Source organism: Carlito syrichta, unplaced genomic scaffold (assembly GCF_000164805.1).
Source record: "Carlito syrichta isolate Samal-C Ts95f unplaced genomic scaffold, Tarsius_syrichta-2.0.1 Scaffold309088, whole genome shotgun sequence".
In the NCBI taxonomy this organism is placed as follows: Eukaryota; Metazoa; Chordata; class Mammalia; order Primates; family Tarsiidae; genus Carlito; species Carlito syrichta.
Window position 1 is genome coordinate 863,984 of NW_007253184.1, and position 15,394 is coordinate 879,377.

Genomic DNA, 15,394 nt, shown 5'->3' on the forward strand with positions numbered 1-15,394 from the left:
CAGTTCTCTTTCAATACAACTTCCCTAATGCTTACAGATTCAGATTCTCTTTTGCTGTGCTGCAATAGTGCTATAGTGCCATGGTACTCTATACTTCCCTCTAATTTGCAGACTGACACTCCCCTTCTAGACTGTCTAGCTTCCTTTGGGACAAAGCCTATGCTCAGAGTATCTGGGACAAAATAGATAGTGAATAAGTGTAAAAATAATGGGATCAGGATCCTTTTTGGTTTCACTGAATTGTTGATTATCACATGGTGAGCCTTAGATAAATGTTTGAAGGCTAAAAGAAAAATGAAGGCCCACCATGGTGACTCACGCCTATAATCCCAGCATTTTGCCCAGGAGTTTGAGACCAACCCAGTCACCATAGTGAGACTCTCTGTACAAAAAATCAAAAAAATTAGCAGGGCAAGATGCTGAGTACTTGTATACCTAGCTACTCGGAAGAATGAGGCAGGAGGTTTGCATCAGCCCAAAAGGTCAAGGTTGCGATGAGGCATGATTATGCCTCTGCATTCCAGCCTGAAAGACAAAGTGGAACTCCAACTCAAAAAATAAAATAGAATAAAATAACCTATACATTTTTTTATTTCTTATTTCCTGGATGCTATGTTTTATGTAATAGCCTATTAAAATGAAGTGGTGCATTTATTTATCCAAGATCATGGGCACTAGCAGTCAATCATTCATTTGAATAATATTTTAATGCTGTAAATCAGTGATGAAATTGCTCAGTTAGTTGATTCACCTGTGATTTTGAACCATTACCTAAAGTAATATCTAGTCCTAAACAACTTACATCCTATGTATGTATGATACCCAATATGGTAACTGTTAACCTTGTGTCAACAAATTATTACTTAATTTTTAATACATTTTAAAATTCATTTCTTCAGTTTTATTAGTGACAGGTTAAGGTCTCAGTAGGTACATGTAGCTGGGAGCTGCCATACCAGAAGCACAGATACAGAATATTAAGTTTAATTAATTATGTGGTGGCAGATTCATAAACTAGAAATTTACTCTCTTTACTGTTATTTTTCTTAACTAAAAATTTGAGGAGAAATATAGTACTCAGAAGTAAATCTTCAAAACATGATGACTAATTTTACATAAATCTGCTTATAGAAACCAAAAAGTATTTGCTAAATTAATGCCAAGTGAATGTTAAAGAATATACTCATTAGAAACTCCTAAATAAAACTTGCATTCCACTAAAAAAAGAACATCTCTAACATGGGCTTTCAATGTAATTCAGAATTGTGGTGGTTCCCAAGTTATGGTAAAATAAGCATAATTATAGGATTTATGTTATTTTAATACTCTTCACTTGAGCTGGTAGTATTTCATAAAAGCTTTTCTTACATGTAATTGATAGGACCATTTTCTTAAGTCAGGCCCAGAAACACTAGATATGTGTAAAACACAAAGATACTAAATGAGGATTAATTAAATCATAATATTTTAACATATTATTCTGAAAGGTTTAATTCATACTATGGCATGATGTGTATCTCCTTGGAAAGCAGAAAGAAATGGCTTTCAAAAGCTCTTTCACTTCACAAAATGAAATGTTTTATATACATATAAAAAGTATATGTACATATAGTGCAAATAGTTCCTCAGACTTTTTTTCTGGGTAATTAAAGTTTGCCTTTGACAAAGAAAACACATTTTTGAAAATCTATCCTCTATCACTCTGGATAAAGCTATAGGAAATAGAAATATATAAGCCATAAAAGTTCAAACCAGATAAAATCCTGATACCATTTCTATTGGCTTGTCTGAAACAAGATTTCAGGAGCTTGAAACCCCTTAGGTCAGATAGAGTCAGCTGTTAGAGGGTTTTTCAACATAAGATTGCTTTCACCATTGTCAACTTTGTGTAGAATTCTTCTTGTACAAAAGACTGCTTTGCTACATAAAGAAATATAAGGAATGTGGTGAAGGAGAGAGGTGACACTTTTATTCCTCTGTCCAAATCTTATGGTCTACTCCAAAACATGGCCCAGACACCTGTAGTTCAAAATACTTCGTTCTCTGGTAACAAACTTTCCTTGGAGTCTCTCTTTCCTCTCCTGAAGTGGTAGTTCTCACAGCTGAGCTGATTCCTTCTATCTTTTATCTCTTTCTTTCATAGTGTATGAAGAAGTAACCAGAACCAACTTGTGTTTCATGTCACTCTTACGGTTTCCAAGAGTTTTTGATTTTTAGGGAAAACATCAATAACTGGCATATATCACACATCAAGAGCTTATTATATGCAGACATGGTACAAAGTGCTTTATCAGTCAGTCCTCTCAACTACCCTAGGAGGTAGTTTTCCCAGCATATAGATTTTGAAAGTAAGGTGTAGAAATGAGTCATACAATTAGTTTGTGCTAGAGCCAGAATTTGAATACAGGCAGAAACCAAGCTCTTTTTGATAACACTGTATTGTCCACTGGAGAAGCATCCTAAATTCCCTCCAGATTCAACTGATGTCTTCACAGCTATAAATTGTTGGGGTTCAGAAAACAACACCCCAGATGAAGGCCTCAGAAGCTGTCTCAGAAGAAAAAATTTTTCTCTGACCTTCTGCCTGCCTGTCTCTCAGTCTCATTCTCCCCTGAGACTAGCTATGGAAGCGAGAATCTCTCTTCCCCAAGAAATTAGCACCTGTTTTTCCCAGAGCCAGCCATAAAATCTAAAAATAATACTCTAATTTTCCCTCCACCTGTCTGTGTGAAAACATATGATCCCTGTACCAGAGGGCCCTATTCCATACCCAGAAGGAAAGAATGCATGCTTAGAAAAATCAAGAAGAATCTAGGCCTTACTGTGTTTTTTCACTCAGTCTATCAGTCTTAGACCATACCCTTTTTGTCCAGTCATATTTCTACATGACTGTCCATACTTTGTTAAACTTAAAAATAAAAATGGATTTTTTTTGTATCTTTGAGTCTTCATTCCAAAGTCTCCTGTGCATACACATTTTTAAAATTTGCATGCCTTTTCTCCTATTAATCTGCCTCGTGTCAGTGGTTTTGAAACCTCCAGAAGGTCAATGGTCTTGGCCCCTACAAAACCATGAAAATAATTACCTACCTTTTCCAAACTATATAAGAATATCATTGAAAACTCTTACTTCTAACTCTGCAATTTGACTTTTTCAAGGTCAGTTTTATGGGAACTCTGTGCACTCTCTTTGCAACTTTTTTCTCTCTTTATTTCAATAGCTCTAGAGGGCACAAATAGTTTTTGGTTACATGGATGCATTGTATAATAGTGAAGAAGGCTGGGCTTTAAGTGTACCTACCACTCCCACCTGTGCAATTTATACCTGATAGGTGATTTTTCGTCCCTCTGCCCCTTTGCAATTTTTCTATAAATCTGAAACTGTTCTAAAAATAAAATATATCAAAAATACTTGTTTAAGTAATGCACACACACAAATTAAATCACAAAAAACTAATTTCTTTCATATTTTAGAGATTCTGTCACTGAATTATGTGCTTACCTACAACAGAAAAGTTGAAATCATGAAACGTTATTTCATTTGTTTATAGTAAATAGATCATGGAAAACAAACATTTCTTCAAATAAGCTATACAAATAACCAGTAAGCACATGAAAAGTTGCTGAGTATCATCAGCCATCAAGGAAATGCAAGCAAATCAAAAACATAGTTCACAGCTTCACTTACATTTGGATTACTAGAATCAAAAAGAAAAGAATAAGTGTTGACAGGATGTGGAGAAGTTATAATCCTCACGTATTACTGGTGGGAATGTAAAATGGTACAGTTGCTTTGGAAGGCAGTCTGACAGTTCCTCTAAAGGTTAGAATAAGGTTCTCATATGATATAGCAATTTCACTCCTAGGTATATGCCCAAGAGCAATGAAAGCATATGTGAAAACAAGTGTTCATAGCAGCACTATTCATAATAGTCAAAAAGTGAAAACAAAACAAATATCCATCACCTGATGAATGGATAAGCAAAATGTGGTTCATTCATACAAAGGTATATTAATTGAGTATAATGTCACAACACAGATGAATCTTGAAAACATTATGCAAAGTAAAAGAAGCTAGTCATGAAAGATCATATATTGCATGATTCCATTTATATGAAATGTCTAGAGTATTTATAGAGACTGAAAGTAGATCAGTGGTCGCCTAAGCCTGAGGGTAGAAGAATTAGAATGGAGAGTGGGTACTAATGAATTTGGTGTTTCTTTTTGGGGTGATGAATATGTTTTAAATTTAGGCATGGTGATGGTTGCACAACTCCATAAATATACTAAAAACCATTGCACTGTATGCTTTAAGTGGGTAAATTTTATGGTATGCAACTTACATGTCAACAAAAAGTTAAGAAAAAAGAGATCACAGAATTGTTTAAATTAGATATTGACTAGATCTATACAAAAAAAATTTAGTTTTATACTATAGGCTTCTTTTTTTCCCAACTTTATTAGCTTTGCAGATGCAAGGCTTCAAAAAATTGGGTTAAGACTCAGAATTGCTCCTCTCCATGGAAATCTTTATACCAAAGCTCAGGTCTAATCCTTGGTTCTTGAGGGGGGGATGTAAGAATTAGAAAATTGATTTTATAAATATTTCACTGTTGCCTCCAAATCACATCTTCTAGACCTGTCATGACCTTCCTCACCAGTGAAGATGATGCTTGATGTTTCTTCACATTCAGTCCCAACTGTGGACACTGTTCTACCGTATTACCATCTCCTCCTTATAACAGAATGATATAATTGGGAGAGTAAGGGCTTGGGAGTCAGACAAACTTGGGTTTAATGGTGCTTCTACCTCCTGTAAGCTGTGTGACTCAGGACAAATTTCTGCACATATTTCTTCACACTTCCTCCAATTTTAATGAAATTAGAGATGATGCATGTAAAATACCTAGCATTGAATAGGTTCTTGATAGATGCTGTTTATAAGTTATCCATGACCCCACCTTCCAGAAGAGGATATTAGAACTCACAAGTGGCATTTGGGCTAGCTCTGGATCACTTGCAAGGCCTTGTTACCACCTCCTTCTCTCAAAAACAAATACCTGCCTTTGCCGAAATCTTGTGGATAACGTCCAAAATTCTACTATTATAGTCTCCTTCCATCAATTCAGAGTATTTTCTCATTGTGTAAATTAAAATGCCTACTAGAATTAAATAATAATTTAAACCATTATATTCATGTCTATATCAATATAAGTTAAATTTTATCTTTTATTAAAATAAAAAGCTAAACAAAAAAGTTGTGGTGGTGTGGTGGGTAAGACCCAGATGACTTGCTGGGTGCCTGAATATGATCTGGAGAGAAACCCTCCTGCTTGGGGTGGAAAGCCAAGATCAGGCATGTGGAACAAGTCTGTGGTTTTGAAGGGCAGGCTTAGCAAGAAAACAACAGCAAAAACAAAGCCCTCCCTCCCTTTCCTCTTCCTCTCTCCTCTGGAAGACTGAATTTGTACCAAAACACCACTTTTCAGCCTGGGAAATCTGTATGACTTTGCCACAGTGTTGACCCTAAGGGAAGATCAGCTTCACAATCCTGCTTGGCTGGCACTGGCTGAGTCCATGGCTGGCTCATCAATCCTTTCCCTCCTTGTGAATAATCCTGGATAAATGGGAGGATGGGCAAGAGATGCACAAAGCCTCTTTTCTCCTCTATCCAGGATAATCCAGCTCTAATTCCTCAGGAGGGGCAGTTTGGAGCCATTTAAAAATAAGTTTATTGCTGGTCAAGGCTCAACTAGTTTTCCACGCCCTGGCCAAGGTACTAACTAGGGGGAATATTTCTAAAACCTGTTTATTTGGAAACAGTGACAACACAATCCCCACCAAAGATTCTATAAACAATCTCCCTTCCAATTCACAAAACATCCTAATTCAGCAAATTTGTTTTTCCCTAGGAAAAGAAAGCCTCAAAATTTGGATGGGAACATAGGTAGTCTGAGTATATGTGAAAAGAAGAGGTTCATATATCTCTAGGTCATCTTTACAGCTTCACAATGTTGCTCTGATGTCATCACTTGAAAGGCCTTGAATTTGGATTTTTGTTTGCTAGAAATGTCTTGAGTTCCATCATTTAAGCCCAATTTAAATGTTTCTTTAAAATAATTTGCTTAATTTACAAATGTTGATTTGATTAATTTGTACCCTCAGTTATCACTGGGTTCAGAGATAAGGCTTAAAGGCACAAATTACAGCCTAGAGTTTTGTTATAATTTCCAATAAATCTACTGAAAATGAATGAACAAAACAAATAACGGGCTGATCTTTTAACTATTCTTATAATATTTGTTCTTTCTTTAGGGTATTTCTGGATTTTTAGATGACGTTTGAAAAATTGTTAGCAGCAGAATTCTGTTGAAGGTTTATTCTCACTGACTCTAAAGCATGCCAATTTTATGGTTTCAAGATTTCTTCTGTTGTCTGGATGACAGGTTGTGTGTGAGTTAGATAATATTCCTGGGTCATAGGAAGAGATATTTACAAGAGAAAGTATAGTATTCCAATGTCAGCATTCATGTCTGGATCATATATCTTACCAGAAAACCAATGAGACTTGTAAGATTGGAGCACAATGCAGGTTTTATGGGAGAATTTTTAATGTAAGGTAGCATTTAACCCAGATGTGACTCATAACTGGCTGAAACAATTTTTGATACCTCATGTTTCTGGTGATCATATATAATAGATATGAATGTATTGATGTTGTCAATTCAACACAGCTTCTCCTCCACACCTGAGGAAAAAAAGGGGTCATGCATTTGGATACAATACACCCAGGTGTCTTCTCAAAAACACAATAATTTCAAAAATGGTATTTTCTGCTAGAGTTCCCATTAGATCCAGTTTTCATTCAATTATCCATGAAGGAAAAGGATTTCTGTTTTTCTGTTTACTAGTTAAATGTAGCTTCTAACAGAGGGGCTGCCTCCTCTGTTTGACTAGGGTTTTTTGCTAATTCTTGATCTTCTCTGTCAAAGGGCAGCCATTTGGGTAAATTTAAAACTCCTTCTATTTGTCATAATATTAATTTTAAGTGCTTTTTTGTTTCTATTTTCTCTTAGTTCTTTGTTTGTTTTTGTTTCAATAGTCTTAGGGGGTACAAATAGTTTTTGGTCTGGGCTTTAAGTGTACTCTCCATCATTATCTGTGCACACTGTACATGATAGGTGATTTTTTTGTCCCTCCACCTTTTCCCCCTTCCACTTCTGAGTCTCTAATATTCATTGTACCCTCCTCTATGTCTTTGTGGATCCTTGGTTTAGCACTCTTTATAAGTGAGAACATGCAGTGTTTGGTTTTCTGTTCCTTGGTTAGTTCCCTTAGGATGAAGTTCTTTAATTCCATTCAAGTTGCTGCAAAATACATTATTTTTAAGCAGTGCCCCCTCAAACTTTTATTTGCATGTAGATTCCTGAGAATCTCTTATTAAAATGCAGATTCTAATTCAGCAAGTCTAAGGTGGGCCCCGAGATTCTGCATTTCTACAAGGTTTCCAAGTGTTATGATACTGCAAGAGATTAAAGCATATTCTGTTTCCTTGAGCATATGACATCACAGGGAAGGGGAAGAAAGAGGAGTAAAATTTTGGCAGGCTAGTGCCTTTCCTGAGTAATCACTGTGGAAGTGAGAGACAACTATGGCAGCACCAAACTGTAGATTACATTTTCCCGAGAATTTTTTCCTCCACTGCCTGAAAAATTTCTGAGGAAATTGAGCAAAGTTTGACATGATGCTTTTGCTAAAATTGTAACAATCTTTCTTTAAAGTGAAACAAAAATGTAAACACTTACAAAGTATCAGAGTCCATAATTCTAGATTTTGAAACAATTTTTAAAAACGTATCAGTTATTTAATTAGGTTTAAAAAAAATTTAAAACACTAATTTGTGAGGATAAACACCATTCGTCAGGGCAAACACAGGTCGCAGGTAGCCTGAGGACTAGCTTTGATTTTTAGTAAGATTTGTGAGTCTACAGCTTTCTGATCAATTTTGTGCTGCTCTGATTACAGAGCATATTTCTCATATTTCTGTGTCGAAGATCTCACCCGCCTGGTCCCTGGGCTTCCACAGTTTCTTCCTTTTGAAGTCAGCATCAGCAAGATGTTTTGGGATTTTCACATTGCTGTTATCAATTTTTGTGGAGGAGGTGACAAATTTCTGGTGTGTTCTCAGAGGAATTTGATTGAGGACCAGAGTTCCAGTCACAGTAACAAGCTACTGCCCAGTTGCTACAGGAAAACCATCATCTTTCCTGTGTGGTGCCAGTGAGGAAAATCAGGATGGTCCCGGGAATGATGCTGACTCGCGGTTTTCTCATATGCTGGCTGAAGGGCTTTTTACCATGGCTTAACAGCTTTTGAGGCACATCTTCAGTAGAATAGTAACTGTGCATTTTACAATGTTTAACCCACTCAGGTACCACCATTCTTGTCACCACCAACTGGTTTTGTAATGGTTGCAAGAACCTTCTCCTTTTTTTTCTTTTCAACCTTGGATCTAGCTGCTGAGTACTTCCTCTTGTACAAGGCCTTTCTGGAATACATAGCAGATCAGGAATATCTTCCAATTCCTCTGAGGACAGAATTTCTGCTGCAATGGGGCTTCCCCTTCGAGTTTTTAACCTTGAGTTTACCCTTTTTCACATTGCCACCAGCATTAGCCTTCTTGGCTTCAGGTTTCTTCTCCTTAGTATCTAACTTCTCAACTTTTGTACCTGCCATCTTGCAGGATGGGAAAGAGAACTAAGGTCCGGGCATGATTTCAAACTTTTAAAAATATTTTTAAACATCATCTTGCCCCTACAAAACTTAACAGTGATTCATTTTTAGCCACTCACCTTAAAAATTTTTTTGAAACAGTCAACATAGTTTTCATAGAAATAACTTGTTGCACTCATGTTAATATGAGGGGGACACCCCAAAACCATAATTATATTTTGGAGAGTGGGCCCTTGTAGTATTTCTTTCTTGATAAGTGTTTCTTTCTTCACTTGATAAGTGTTCTAGGAATCCATCGGCATCAGTGTACAGGTAGCATTGTTGTGAGGGGCTGTGTTCTGCTTCAGTGATTTTTTTGGAAATTCTTTCAACACATTTGCCCATTTCATCATGGGTGATTTATGAGCATATTTGCCCATGCCATGCTGAGTGGTCACAGTTTTTGACCCAAAAACGCATGACCCCCATGTCCCACTCTCACTATTTACATGATCTTGCCCTGAATGACTTTTTTGTTTATTTGTTTCCCTGGATGAAAAAAGCCCTCAAAGAGAAAAGTTTTGCTAATGTTGAAGAGGTGAAATGAAAAATGGCAGAAGCACTAAAATGCATCAAAATAGACAAGTTCAAAACACTGGATTTTTTGTTTTGTTTTGTTTTGTTTTGTTTTAGAGTTGGAGTCTCACTCTTGTTGCCCAGGCTAGAGTGCAGTGGCATGCTCATGGCCACTTCAGCTTCCACCTGCTGGACTTAGGTGATCCTTCCACCTCAGCCTTCCAAGTAACTGGAACTATAGACCCACACAACCACGTCTGGCCAGTTTTTGTAATTTATTGTAGAGACCAGGTTGCTAGACTGGTCACAAACCCACGGGCTTAGGCAGTCCTCTTGCCTTGGCCTCCCAAAGTACTGGGGTTACAGGCTGAGCCACCACACCCGGCCCAAAAAACTGTTTTGAGCAGTGGAAAAAGCATCTCAATAGGTGTACTGCATCAAATGGAGAGTACTTTAAAGGTGACTTAAATTTAAGCATGTAAGAATACATACACATTTTTAATAAATAAATTTTAGTTTTAGGGGGTTCCCCTCATATCTCTATATAACAAAAATTAGTACAATTGGTATAAACTGCTTTTCGATCAAACACAATTGCTATGATAAATACATATATCTCAACGCATTCAACAGTCCTTTTTGTTTGGTTTTGTTGTGTGTGTTTTAGAGTCATGGGACATAAATGGGGACTTATTACATAAGCAGGCTGTGTGTAGTTGAAGTTTGGGCTTCTAATCGGTCCTCTCTCCCCCAGTAATGAACCAGATACCCAGTGTGTTGTCCCATATACTCCTTCCTGCTTCCTCCCTCCCCTAGCTGTGTCCAGTGTCTGCAGATCTCACCCTTGTGCTAGTGTGACTAGTGTTCAGGGCCCACTTATGAGTGAGAACATGTATCAATATAATTTTCATAGAAATAACCTTTTATTTTGCAATCCTATTTCATATATACACACATACTGTATCTATCTAAACCCATGTCTCATCATATATGCCTATTTATATATTATGGGAATAGGTGCAACTAACAAGATTGCTTGGGAATGAAGACAGTTGACTTGATAAATATAACATGGACATCATAAAGAGTAGCCCAGAGCCAGCCTCGGTGGCTCAGCCTGTAGTCCCGCGCCTTTGGGAGGCTGAGGTGAGTGGATTTCCTGAGCCCATGGGTTCAAGACCCACCTGGGCAACTTGATGAGACCTTGTCCCTACAATAAATCAAAAATAAAATAAAATAAAGAGTAGCCCATTGATGACAGTCATTAAGTATGCTGGGTGCAAAAATAATCAATATGCTTTGTAAATGGATTGGAGAGCAAGGATTAATTCCAAGAAATGTTGTAGTGGTACTTAGGTAAGAGAACTACCCTTAACAATCAAATAAACAAGAAAGACAACAAGAAGATGAGAGAGAATGGGGAGACCATTTCGATTTACGTATGCTTTGTCTGTGGTTTCTAGGTGTTCAGGAAAAGCCCCTCTGAGTAGGTGATATATAATTGTGTAAGCTAAGACAGGAGAGTAAAGAAAATCATCTAGCCATTTAAAGACCTGGGGAAGAGTGGGTGATGAGCAGAAGAAACTGCCAATACAGAGATGAAAATAAGTTGGTTGGGCATGGTGGCTCACACTTGTAATCCCAGTACTTTGGGAGGTTCAGACGGGAGGATTGCTTGAGCCTAAGAGTTTGAGACCAGACTAGACAACATAGTGAGACCTTAGTCAGGGTGTGGTGGTGCATGCCTATAGTCACAGCTACTTGCGGGACTGAGGTAGAAAGATCACTTGAGCCCAGGAGGTTACGGCTGCTGTGAGCAGTGATTGTGCCACTGCACTCCAGCCTGGGCAACAGAGTGAGAACTTGATTAAAAAAAAAAAAAGAATTTGGAAAATTCAAGGAAATAAATCTAGATCCAAAGTAGTTGTAGCAAGGGGCCATCATTTGGATGTAATGCTGGTATAGTGAAATAGTGAAGAATCAAATTATTTAGGGCTTCATAGGGCACAAAAGGATTTTGAATTTTATTTTAAGAGCAATGTAAGCCATGAGAGATTTAAAATAGGGAATAACATGATCTGATTAAGGGCTTGTTTTGTTTTGTTTTGTTAAAATCACTGTGGCTGCTATGTGAAAATTACAGTGAGTGGATAATTTTCTAAAATTAGTTAATAACAGGTAAAGAAATTAAAGAACTTCATTCTGTTATGTGTACTATCCATAAGTTCATTCTAGAGCTGTTAATATTTAACATTATATATATTTATGATATATATTATTTTATGTTTCTGAATTCAAAAATAAGATGTAGCTATTTTGAATTAATATTCATTGAAAACAAAAAGTTTGTGGGAGGAATATATTCATTGGGATAGCATTCTAGGACATTTCTTTGCTCAGTATAACTCATGAAAATCTACAAATAAAAAATGCATCATGCTTTTTGTTCTTGTTTGCTACAGGTTTTTGTTTGTTTTGTTGGTGGTTGGTTCTGTAGGAGTATACTTGCAGAACCAGTTGCTGAACATTTTTCTATTTCACATTTGTCCTATTAGACAGCAATAATTTTAGTTGAATCCAATAACTATGTTTTTATACAGAAAAGTAGGAGTTGTGAGTCCAAAGGATTATGGGGACTGGCATGTAGGTGACTGTGTGAATTACATCTCATATAAACTCACAGGAAGAGATTAGGCTTGTGGCCAAACTGGAGAATATAATCTGTACCTAGAGGCATCTACATTCTAAATATTTGAGAAAATTGCATTGCCAGGCCCCTGATTACAGTGGGCAGTGGTTTCTGGGCCTGTTCCTGAGCAGAGCCTCCTTTTTGTCAACTTCTTAGCAAGGTACAATGGTTACCACTGCCCTCCGAGCTTCACAATGCCTCCCAAGGACAAGAAGAAGACAGACCCCTGGAAAGTTGGCTAAGAAAGACAAAGACCCAGGGAACAAATCTAGAGGCAAGGCCAAAAAAGAAGGGTTCAAAGGCAAAATTTGGGACAAGCTCAGTAATCCAGTCTTGTCTGACAAAGCTACATATGGCAAACTCTGTAAGGGAATTCCCAACTATAAGTTTATAATCCCAGTTGTGGTCTCTGAGAGACTGAAGATTCACAGCTCCCTGGCCAGGGCAGCCCTTCAGGCGCTCCTTAGTGAAGGACTTGTGAAACTGGTTTCAAAGCATAGAGCTCAAGTAGTTTACACCAGAAATACCGAGTGGAGAAATCCTGGCTGCTAGTGCAGATGCATTATCAGGTCCAACTAACTGTACATTTGGAAAGATGAAACTTTAATAAAATAATAATAAAAAAAGAAGCCAGGAGCAATAGCTCACACCTGTTATCCCAACACTTTGAGGGACAGAGGCAAGATGATTGTCTGAGTTCAAGTGTTCGAGACCAGCCTGGGAAACTTGGCAAGACCGTATCTCTACAATAAATTTAAAAATTGGCTGGGTATGGTGGCATGTTCCTGGAGTTCCCGCTACTTGGAAGGCTGAAGTAGAAGGATTGCCTGAGCCCAGCAGGTCGGGACTGCAGTAGCCGTGATGACCCTGCGACTGTACTCCATTCTGGGTGACAGAGTGAGACTCCAACTCAAAAGAAAAAAAAAAGGAAGGAAGGAAAGAAATTGGGCTTGTCAATAAAACACTTCTATAGACTCAAATTTCCCAGAGACCACCAATTTGAGGTTCCTGTCCAAAGATATTTAAAAACTTTAGAGGACAAAACTTTGATAACATTGACAATGATTTTAGATGTTTCAACAATGTAATTTCTCTGTTGCTTTAGGTGAGGATCATATTTTCCTCATGATTGACAAGTGAAAATGATGAAATCATTTTGGATATAGGCTTAGCTGAAGATAGGAAATATATTCTAGGCAATGATTGTTTACCTCCTGGCACAGGTTTGTGTTTGGCAATGTTTTCAGTCCTGACTTATGTTGCTGTATTGATTTAACATGAGAACAAGAGTGATATTTGAGATATGGAGTATGATTTTATAAATGTTGAGGCACCAAGCAAGTCCCATATTGACCTTTCCATCACATTATTAACTCAACGATTCCATTTTAAAATGTAGTACACATTTTGAATATTAAAATGAACATTTAAGATAAAGGAAATTGAGAACTTAGTTTTAGCGAATGTGTCTTTTTCTGAGATAGATTAATTTCAAACCCTTACAGTAATGTCGAAGGAAAAATTTATAAGTAGATTCCTAAATTGGTACAGGTTGCTTTACACTCATTCTAGGCAATAAGGTGAGGTAGAGCAATCAGAGGTTGACAAGTACATTAAAGTGGGACAGAGACTTTTGCAGTAAAATTAAAGAAGAATATTTGTAATGTCACAAGGCAGAATTATGACTAAAACAGCTAATGAAATAAAGGAGACAAAATAATTTGGGGGAAACTGCTGTTTTCATTTCTTGATGCCCAAGAGATTATTCATTCTACTTTAGTGAGAGATGACAAATAAGTAATCAAGTGGAAATAATTTTTTAAATGACCAGCCTTTGTTTAACATATGAAACTCATTTCAAATATCTGCAGATATTATACATACTGAATAAGACAAAATTAATTATGGTTGAGAATTTTTTTTCTCTTCGAGTCAGATTCTCACTCTGTCATCTGGGCTAGAGTGCAGTGGCACAATCATGGCTCACTGCAGCCTTGACCTCCTGCCTTCAGGTGATCCTTTCACTTCCCAAGTAGCTGGGACTACAGACATGTGCTACCATGTCCAGCTGATTTTTTTTTTTTTGGTAGAGATGAGGTCTATGTTGCCCAGGCTGGTCTCAAACTCCTGGGCTCACGCAGCCCTCCTTCCTTGGTTTCCCAAAGTGCTGTGATTACAGGTGTGAGCCAACATTTCTGGTCATGTTGTTTTTTGTTGTATAATTAGTTACCTACTTTGGGATCTAAATCAATTCCTGGTTGTAAAGAGTTGTCATCAAGCAGAACATCTTGTTCCTTTTTCTAGGTAAATATTTGGGTATTTTTTTGTACAGTATTTAATAAGGAACAGGTTTGTGGCTTTTGACACAATACATGACCTCCACTAATATAAGTTACATATCATGGCAGAAAAATACCAAGAAGACACATGATAGTTACTATCTCCTATAAAAAGTAAGTTTTAATATATTTGTGAAGGTGAATTTTCAACCAAAGGAACTTTTGCTTCAGAGTGCATAAAAGTAAACGAATATATTTAAAAATCTGTCCAGTAAAAGATTTTTTAAAAGACCCAGTTAAGATCTGAAATATATATATGAAATATATATGCCAATATATATTCTTAGTTTAACATTAACATTTATTATATTTAGGTTTAATATATTAGTAGTTAATTTCCTTAATATGAATTACTTCTAAAATATAGAGCATTCTTGACTAGACTGATGAAAAAAGCAAGCTTCAGTCAAAAGTCTGTCTAGAGATTAGCTGACAATATAAAGCAGTGAGATGCTGACATTCTTTTGTGAGAAGACTGCGAGATGTGACTGATAATTCAGTTTCTCTGCCACAGTAGGTTGTTGCACATAATTATCCTTAGACCTCATCAGACCTCAGAAAAAGGCCTAGACACACCATAGGAAATTAGGTTCTGTGTGCTTAATGTCCCATCACAGCATGGAAAAGCAACAAGTTCTGCAAGCTGTGATTACATTAAGGGTTTTCTTTTTAAAATGTTTTTCTATCATTAAGATTCTGAAGCGTAGTTGAAAAGTCATACATCTCGCTCAGATTAGCCTACCTTTGCATGGGATTCACAATAGCTTGTATTTTATCAAATACTCCAAAATCATAAATCCTAGGAAGTCAACAGATGTCAAAACACATTATTAGTATTAATCACCAGTAACACAAGAGGAGAAAGGCTAATGGGCAGGCACTGATTAAAGTTGATCATTTCATAATCCTGAGAAGCATGCACTGCCCAAGAGGATAAGCCCTAAAGAAGCATTAGTAAATCAGAGTTCCACTCCCAACATCTTCATCCATTATTATGAATGGATTTGTGATTTCATTTTAGTCTATCCATATTAGGGAAAATGTAGGATGCAGGGTGGGGGTGGGGGAGGGTTGTAAT

The 15,394-nt window shown here is 36.9% G+C and overlaps 1 protein-coding gene and 1 pseudogene across 1 annotated transcript in view; one reads left to right on the forward strand and one right to left on the reverse strand.

The window, feature by feature from the left end:
• Window positions 1-15,394, forward strand: part of LOC103269106 (cGMP-dependent protein kinase 1-like) — a gene marked incomplete at its 3' end in the record, with an annotated part of 1,006,822 nt that overhangs the window by 617,751 nt on the left and 373,677 nt on the right. The gene's annotated exons all lie outside the window — the stretch shown is intronic.
• LOC103269105 lies at window positions 7,886-8,736 on the reverse strand (annotated as a pseudogene).